The sequence below is a fragment of the Trichomycterus rosablanca genome, chromosome 26 (assembly GCF_030014385.1).
Source record: "Trichomycterus rosablanca isolate fTriRos1 chromosome 26, fTriRos1.hap1, whole genome shotgun sequence".
Lineage (NCBI taxonomy): Eukaryota > Metazoa > Chordata > Actinopteri > Siluriformes > Trichomycteridae > Trichomycterus > Trichomycterus rosablanca.
Window position 1 is genome coordinate 1,409,195 of NC_086013.1, and position 9,252 is coordinate 1,418,446.

A 9,252-nucleotide genomic window follows, 5' to 3' on the forward strand; every position below is an offset into this window, starting at 1 on the left:
CTGGTATTTAGACGAACTAGTCTGGAATTATTTTAGTTAAACTGGCCAGTATTAGGTTGCAGTTACAGGACTTTGCAGGGCAGTCACTGGGCGCACTGATTTCCATCATTGTGGATCCTTTACTGTACTTAGCGCTTGAGAGCAAATATTGTGGGTTGAAGCTTCATTTGGCTGTTTGGCTCTTAATGCAGAAGCTCTGTGATTAATTTCAGGTTTTTAAGCTCTTGACAGCATTTGTGGTTTCATTTTGTGGGTATTTTTGTGGCTGTAGTAATCTTCAGGATATTAGCAAGCTAGCACAAGATGTCAGTCCAATATATTGTGTTTAACACCCATCGTTTCAGGTTTGTTTGTTTCCCTTCTAATATTGATGAATTTTCCACATTTCAGCCTCTTGTAACTCTGTTAGTTGCATCGTGCTGCTTCAAAATCCTACATATAAAAGCGCTAACTGTTTGCGCTCGATTATCATCAATCTAATGCTAATAAGCTCATTTTTCACATGGAGTTTCAGCCCAGCTAGACGTCGAATCTGATCCGTTATCAGTCTGACGTTTAAGGCCCGGACCGGACGAGCGGATCAGAACGTCGATGCTGAAATCCTGAATTCATTTAGCTCCCCTCTCATGTACCTATCCCACCTGAATCGCCCCTCGCTTCCCATCCTGCCCCTCCCCCCACATCCCCAATTTCAGCCCGCAGCACTGCGGCGGTGGTTTCCACGGCAACGGCAGGGCGAGAGCCGCATCCTGAATCAGTGCTGGTGTTCCGTCGCAAATAGTTATCGATCAGCGCTGATTGCAGCTGCAGCTCTCCGTCCTACAGACCGGCGAGTGGCTGCAGCGTCCGTCCGCTCGGCTCCGTCACACCGACACCATCACAGAATAAAGGTTTATTCATCCCGGGCGGTTCTGCGTGGCCCTCACGTGAAGCACGCTGTGATTGATGAGTCTTTGTTAAAGAGAGTGCGCAGAACCAGCTCGCCACGCTGGCGGCAGGATGATGTCATAGTTTACCACAGCGCGTTTCAGGACGGCGTCACGTGATGAGCGAGCGTTCAGCGTCAGACACGTGGCGTTCCATCACGACGTGGTGAACTTTAGGTCAGCACCGCCATCTTGTGATGCGAACATCAATCTGCCTGGTATTGGTGCCATGCAGTTCTGCAGAGCTCCATCAGGAACACCAGGACATTCACAATATTCAGCCAAAAGTATCTGGACACCTGATCAAATGACCAAGTGAGTTTTTTGGACATCTAGTTTTCAAAACAAATACTATTACAACAGATTGACCTCTGTGTGACCTTTTCAGCCAGAGCAACAGCCGCTCCATTGAAAAGCTTCTCACAAGACTTTGAAGTAGGTCTGTGGGAATTTGTGCCCATTTAGTCAAAAGATGACGGTATTACTATGGTTATGGTTTCTTCTTGTCTTTATTGAGCTTGCTTTGTGCTCGAACAGGAAAGGTTCTTCCCTAAACTGTTGCTGCATAGTTGGAAGCGTATAATTTCCTTTATGTAATTGATTTATTAGAATTTCCTGTCCATATAGTATATATATATATATTTACGACCCTAATTACGACCCTAATCATAGTCCTGTATGTGTGTGTGTGTGTGTGTGTGTGTGAGTATGTGTGTGTGTGAGCGTGTGTGTGTGTGTGTGAGCTTCTCTCGCAGCTTTTCCTGATATTTAGTCATAGCCTCGCGTACCTGATCTTTTCGGCACTGGGCTCAGGAGCACCAGGTTGCCACGGTTACCCGGCATAGCGATGCAGTCGTGACAGGAATTTCCCAGCATTCTGTCAGAGGAGCCCAAACTCGCTCCCCCCTCCCCGCCCCCCGCCATGAACCTGTCGCCTTGACAACCTGATTTTTTAACCATCAAATCCTCTCTTATAAGCGTCCTAGGAGGTGAGCGAGGGGATTCGAACCCGCATGCTGCGTCTGACTTCTGTACGAGATGAATTAAATGAAATAAAGCAGATGAGTGCGGTACCGACACATGACCTTGGAGTGTCATTGACCGATGAAAGCCTGCGGTAGGCGGTGAGGCCGCACCGAGAGACAGTGTGTGTGTGTGTGTGTGTGTGTGTGTGTGTGTCTCAGTGCGTGTCCTCTGTAGCAGGGAATCGTGGGAGTGTGACTGAGGGAGGGATAGACGGAGCCAGCGTGAAAATGAAGGACAGGGTTGTTAGAGATGCTTGATGAACAGTCTGTCGGATCACTGAATGTGAGGTGAGAGACTGAAGAGGATTCACAAAGAGAAAGACGAGGAGGAGGAGGATGAAGATGAGGAGGATGAAGATGAGGGGGATGACGATAAGGAGGAGGAGGAAAACGAGGAGAAAGAGGAGAAGGAGTAAGATGAGGAGGATGAAGATGAGGAGAAATAAGATGAGGGGGAGTAAGATGAGTAGGATGAAGATGAGGAGCAGAAGAGGAGAAGGAGAAGTGGCCTGCACACCTGCCTGACCTCAGCAACATTAAAGACCTTCACAGATGCTTCTTTGATGGCATAAATTCCCACAGATGCAGTCTGAAAGCTTGTGGAAAGCCTGCTCAAAACAATACAAAGCATGAGGGGGTTAAACCCCATATCAGTACTCATGGTTTTGGAATGGGATGACCATATCAAACCTGCTCCTGATCTTGTGTCCACATACTTTTGGCCACGTCACAGTCCTGTGTAGTTTAAAGTCTTCTGGTTTAATAAACCTCACATCTCTGTGCTTTAGTTGCAGTCTTTGACTTTTTCACCTCAGTTGAAGGTATTGACCATTTAATAAAATGGTCTGTGGTTTGTGGGAGAGACTGACATAGGCAGCGTGGCTGTAGTTTCACATAGATATTTGATTGCTTTCAGTATTTTCTGGCCTTTTGTCCTCTAATTTTGTCCGGTAATCTACAGATCTCAGTGTTCGGTCCCAATACTTTTTGTTCATAAAGTAAATAAATACAAAATTTTAATGTTGCTGCTTTTTATTTTTTATTCCAGATTTAACAATAATAACAAAAAAAGGAAAATATTTGTACTGTTTAACTTGAAGTGAACTCTACTTTAATACTAGAGTACAAGTAATTCACTCAACCGTATGTTCTTGGTTTAAAAATGATAAAATAATAATTCTGTGCCCCCTGCACACACTAACCTTCAGATCTCAGCGTTAGCTTTCATGATCACAGCGTCACTGAGAATCTGGTACCAAACTCGTCCAGTTTTTTACAGGAAGAGATAAATAAAGGAACATTTGTAGCCGTGTACGACACAAACGAGGCTGAGAGTCCAGAAATAGTTCTGCTCTACTTTAGCACCGAGTAAAAAAAGAGGACAGTGGATCAGGCCGTGCAGAAAGAACACGGACGCCACACTTGCTGTGATATTTCTGTACAATCGTAGTAAAAATATCACTCTGAACAATCCGTCCACATGTAGTACAAGCTCCTGTCGTCGTATTTTAATTACAGCGATTAAAAATATTAATGAAGCGCCTGTAAGCTAACAATAGTATCATGAGGAAACGTTTGCTCTGGTGCTGTATGTATATAAAATAAACTAGCTTTGGCTCGAACAGTCCAGCGTCGTACCGCTAACTGAATCACTGCTGAGAGAACGAGGTCGTTCAGGATAATGAAGGTCTCATTTGAGGCAACATCAGCTTTTATCCACCAAAATAATTCTGGATCTTGAACTGGTTCCATTCAGGCTTCTGAACCTTGGTGCCGTTCAGAGAACCGGGCGCGTTCGCTCCAGTTTTAATTAGAAGCAAGAATTTCACAGTCTGTGCTGAAAAATCTACTATTCATTTAATGAATCATTTATTTAGTATTTTTATATCCTCATTTCCCCCCCATTTTATACCAATCCAGTCGTATCCACTGCAAAGATGCCATAAAGCATCGTTAACATACCAGACCATCCATTTATTGTCTGTTTTACCACTGCTCTATCCTGGTCAGGGTCACAGTGGGTCTGATTCACTGAGTAAAAAGCCGGAAACACCCTGGACAGGTTGGCCGTCTATCACAGAACACACACACACGTTCATAACTTTACAAGCTCCAGTTAATGTGACTGCATGTCTTTGTACTGTGAGAGGAAACCCACACAGACGAGTGAAGAACATGCAAACTCCACACAGCTGTCAAGTCAAGCCATAATGCCAGCAAATAAAACTCTAAAAGCAACGATCACATTTATTTAAAACAGTGATTAAAAGGCTGAATCGTCAGTCGAGGTTTGTGTGTTTTATTTACCATTCCTCTTCAACAAACAGAACTTACAGATTATCAAATCAAAAAAACACCTTTCACATTCAAAGCTTCGGATTCGCAAAATAAAATATATATATGTATATATATAACAGTAACAAGCGCTGGCGTGTCAGTAAGTTACAGACACAAACAAACACACGCGTACACGCACACACACACATAAGGGAATGCAGTAGGGGTAACAGGGAGGAATGCTGGAATCTCACACACCTTCAAATCTCTCTTAAAACACGATAATACAAAAATAAAGACGTTACAAAAATACAACTTAAATCAAAATAACATTGTAATAATAATAAAAATAAAAAGAAAGGAAAGGTCGACGAGAGCAGGAGGAAAACAGCACTGTCTGAAGGTCACGAACAGGTCGCTCGGTTTGTGTTTTTGCATCCGGGAGGTTTCGTACTGTGCGTGTGGGGTGTTAGGATGATGACCTAATGCTCAGTAAAGTGCATCCGATGATGACAGAGGAAGGAGAGATGACGTCAGGAGGTAAAGAAACACGGGCGCTTATGTGGCCTCTTTCATACACTGACACACACACACACACACACACACACACACATGAAGTTTAACAGCCTCCACCTACAGACACGGAACACGGAAATAACATTCTGTTATCATTTTATGTAGAAAAATGCAAATACATTCAGAAATTACAGCTTGGATTAGGAGAATCGAGCTACGACATCAAACTGAGTTACGCCAATGAAACGTAGCATTACAACAAGAACGGAACAGAACAATGTAGAACGGACGATAGCATGCATGGGCTTTTTTATTTTATTCTTTTTTTCTTTACTTTTTTTTTAAACTATTTCTGACTGCTGGACATACCACAATCCTGTCCCCACACTGTAAAACATCCACTTTCATTATTTTTCATTTTATTTTGATAAATACGCTCAGTGAAGATTCATGGACTCGTTCGGCAGACGTTCTTCATTCAACGTGATGTTGCACCAAGTGCAAACATTTACATTTTCAGCATTTAGCAGTAAATTGTCTCAGCAATTGAGAGTTAAGGGCCTTGCTCGGGGGCCCAACAGTGGCAACCTGGCAGTAGTGAGGCTTGAACCAGTGATGATTTCGATTACTAGTCCAGTACCATAACCACTAGGCTACACCTGCCCTTCAATTGCCCTTCAACAATCAATTTTACCTTCATAAAAAGTAACAAAATAGATTTTCATCCAGTAACAGATAATAATAATGAACTATTTGTGTTATTTGAATAAATATGAAGCTAAAAATGAATAAAACACAGAATATTTAGCGTCAGGACCATGTAAGCGACGGTTAATGGTGCCCTCAGGTGCGACTTATTTACGCGTTCATATGGGTTTGTGTGAGAAGTTTAAAAAAACAAAACATGAAGGCTGTCGAGCTTTTTTTATGCTGCAGTTTTGGTATTTGGTAATCAGCAATAATATTCAGCAATTATTTGGTGTTTAGCGACCGAATAATATCTGTTCTTTCAGCAAAGCATAAAAAAACTATGTTAATGTCACTCGTCACTTCAATACTTTACTATTTAATAATTAATCTCTATTTAACCAGACACTGTATAATTAAAACTGCGTCTCCCTGCACTTTCATTCATTCGATTTTCACTCAATTATTCCATTATTAATAATAACGGCACCGTAGTTATGCAATACATGTAAAATTCAGATTATCTGTTTATCGATCTATTGTTAGAATTAACGTACACATCGTATGTTATTATTTGCTATCTTACCGTTATTAAACTGTCCTCAATGTTAAAAAAAATTCGTGAAACAACTCAAGGGATTCGGGCTGCATCCAAAATCCAAAAATTCGCACAGTTTATAGTCAGCTTTCGTTATTAATGGACGATCATGTGGTGCCTCCTGGTGGGAAACTTTTTTTCCCCATAAATCTGACACCACTTGAATGTAGCATAAGAGTGAAATCGTGTTTTGATTCGAATATTCTGATATCTGTAGGTAATTATATGCATTATATACATTATATGGGGGCAGTGATAGCTCAGTGGTTAAGGTACTAGACTAGAAAACAAAAGGTTGCCGGTTCAAACCCCGCCACCACCAAGTTGCCACTGTTGGGTCCCTGAGCAAGACCCTTAACCCTCAATTGCTCATCGTGTTCCGCTCATTGTGTAAGTCGCTTTGGATAAAAGCGTCTGCTAAATGCTGAAAATGTAAAATTATATAGATGATAGATAGATAGATAGATAGATAGATAGATAGATAGATAGATAGATAGATGACTGTGTTTACATGTGCAAAATTATTGCCTTCATCAAAAAACGCATCCTATGGCTGGCTTTAAATTCACTATAAAGAAACAGGTTTGGGCTGGGATTTGAACCCACAACCTTCTCTATGTCACTGACTGAGAAGCGTGGGTTTCCGAGTCTGTCTGGCACGAAACGAAGTCATTAATCTTCACTGAGTGGCTTTAAACCTTTTAGCTGGAATTTCTTGTTGTTGATCCAACATTTCATTTATTTATTCTCTTTATTTATATATTTATTTATTTACAGCGTGTGGGTCCAGTTCCCATGGTTACCGTGCAAGTCTATAAAAACCATAAGAGCTCTTCTGATGTCTGTCAAAAAAATTATAATAAGTAAATAAAAAAGAGAAAAGAATAAATAAAGGAAAATAAAAACGCAGGCTTGAACCGTCTGCGCCGCGTGCATGCGTGAAGCCGCGCCTCAGAATGACTCCGGATGCTCAAAAACGTGTTAGTCTTCAGTCTTTTCAAGGTTAGTTCTGATTCCCCGATGCCCCCCTGATAATTAATTCACTCGGATATCATGCAATAGAGACGTGCAAAAAAGAGAAAACACCGAACTCCACAGAACACACTTTCGTCGATGGGACGTGTCATGGGTGCTTAATAACAAACGCGCTTACGACATGGTTATAACGGGTTAATGCCTAGCACATGCCGACCTACGGAGAGAGAAAAAGAGAGAGAGAGTATGACGGAAGAGCTGCGTGGAAGCCACAAGTCAAACGAACGCACGGGATGCTTTCTCCACCGAGAGAGAGAGAGAGTATAAAAACGTGTTAATGCATAAAAGAACTATCGTTATAATTCTCTAACGCCACTATGGAGCTAAAAACAACACTGACATTGCTCTTTGTTCATGTTTTTTTAGATTATTTTTATTATTAGTAGTAGTAGTACGACTCTTTTGATTATCTTTTTGTTTGAACTGAAAGTTTAGACTGATTGGCACTTGATTAACGCGTCTAAATAAGTCGATAAATATTGAAAACGCTCGATCACACGTCTACACGTCGAGAAGCTGCAGGCCGACCGTCGTCTGCGTCGACGCACCTCGCTTGTGCTCCTGCCGAAAACGAGCAAAACCAACGGACGCATCGGACATCTTTTCAAACGTAAATATTTTTTATATGTTTTACTTATCAAATAGCAGCATTTTTTCTGTTTTTTTTCTTTTCTCTTTACTTACAGTATTACAAAAAGTACATGTAAACCTATTCATTCAAAATCGTATTAAATCCAAAGGTTCGTACGACGGACGTAACAAAAACACAAAAAAACGACGACATGCTACAATATTGCTTCCGATATTTCTTTACATTTTTCTTTATGTAGATCGAAACATAAAAAGGATCGTCAGTGACGTCGATATGGACACCGGCGCTCCCGATTAGAGCGACGTCTAATGCACGGACAAAATGGCGAAGCTAATCTTAATCCGGCTGGATCGGCGACTGTCGTCACAACGTACGAGTTCACACACGGAAAACCCACGGCGCGAGACAACTGCATTTAGATTTAGACTACGAACTAGAGAACGACACTAAAGTTCCACAAAGACCATGGGACAGGACGGAATCCACAGTTTCATTTCAAAACAGAAACCCAAAAAACCTGAAACAAACAAAATAAAGAGGAGAAGGAAGATAAGACGAGCTCGGATCGTTTCTCTCCAGGAGAGAAAGGAAAGAGAGCACAGGGTACGAACGACGTCGAGTCATTCCAGTCCTTCCAGCTTGAGGTGGGTGTCGCCCGGACTTCTCGGTTCCCTGTGTTTTTTAGGGTGATGGTGCACGACGTTTCACACGGTGAGGGACTGATCCGAGATTGAGGTCGAGGCCTTAATGGAACTGTTTCTGGGTCGTAGAGAAAAGACGAGCTTGCCGAGCAGAGGTGTAGAGGCGCGGTCCTTACAGCGCCGTAATCCGCCCCTAAAGGGACAAGGAGGGTGGAGAGGATGTCTGACCGTGCTCATAGCCGAGGAACGTACGCTTACATACATCAACGTCCATCAGAACAAAGGGTGAGAAAGCTGAGAAAGCAGGAGTGTGATGAACAGGGTGTTGACCCGGTCAAGGAGGTACTGCAGAGAGTCGTCGGCCTCTATTAGCCTTTATGTATGTATTTTTTAAACAAAAGTGGGTGCTAAGGTATCCGAGGATACGATTTATGGGCGTAGCCATGCTCAAATCAATGGACAAAGATCATGTGATGTCACATTTTGCTGCTCAGGAAAGAGCAAGTGTGCATTACCGCTAACTATAGCTAGCCCGAATGTATGGTTAGCTCGGATACCGAAGAGAAAGAGAATAAATACGATGTGAGCACAAAAAAAGGAAAAGCGACGGAGCCCGAGAGGTCGTACAGAGAAGAGGAGCAGGAAGATCCGAGCGGAGTAAAAGAGAACAGAGCGAGAGGATCCGCAATTTCATTCCGAGTCTCTTCATTTTTACCGGATTAAATTCCCGCGCGAAGGTAATTTACTTATTTTTTTTATTAGCGAAATGCGCGAGACGGCAAGACGGAGAGACCGTGCCGCGCTTGTGCTTCTGAAATTTTCTTCGCGCTCACGTCTCAGATCTCCGGAATGAATTATTCAGCCTAAACCAAGAGCACGGGAACGCTCCGCTCCTCAGGACGGACGGACGGATGAATCTGAGCAAGCGATTCGGCGATGAAGCACATCGGCGATT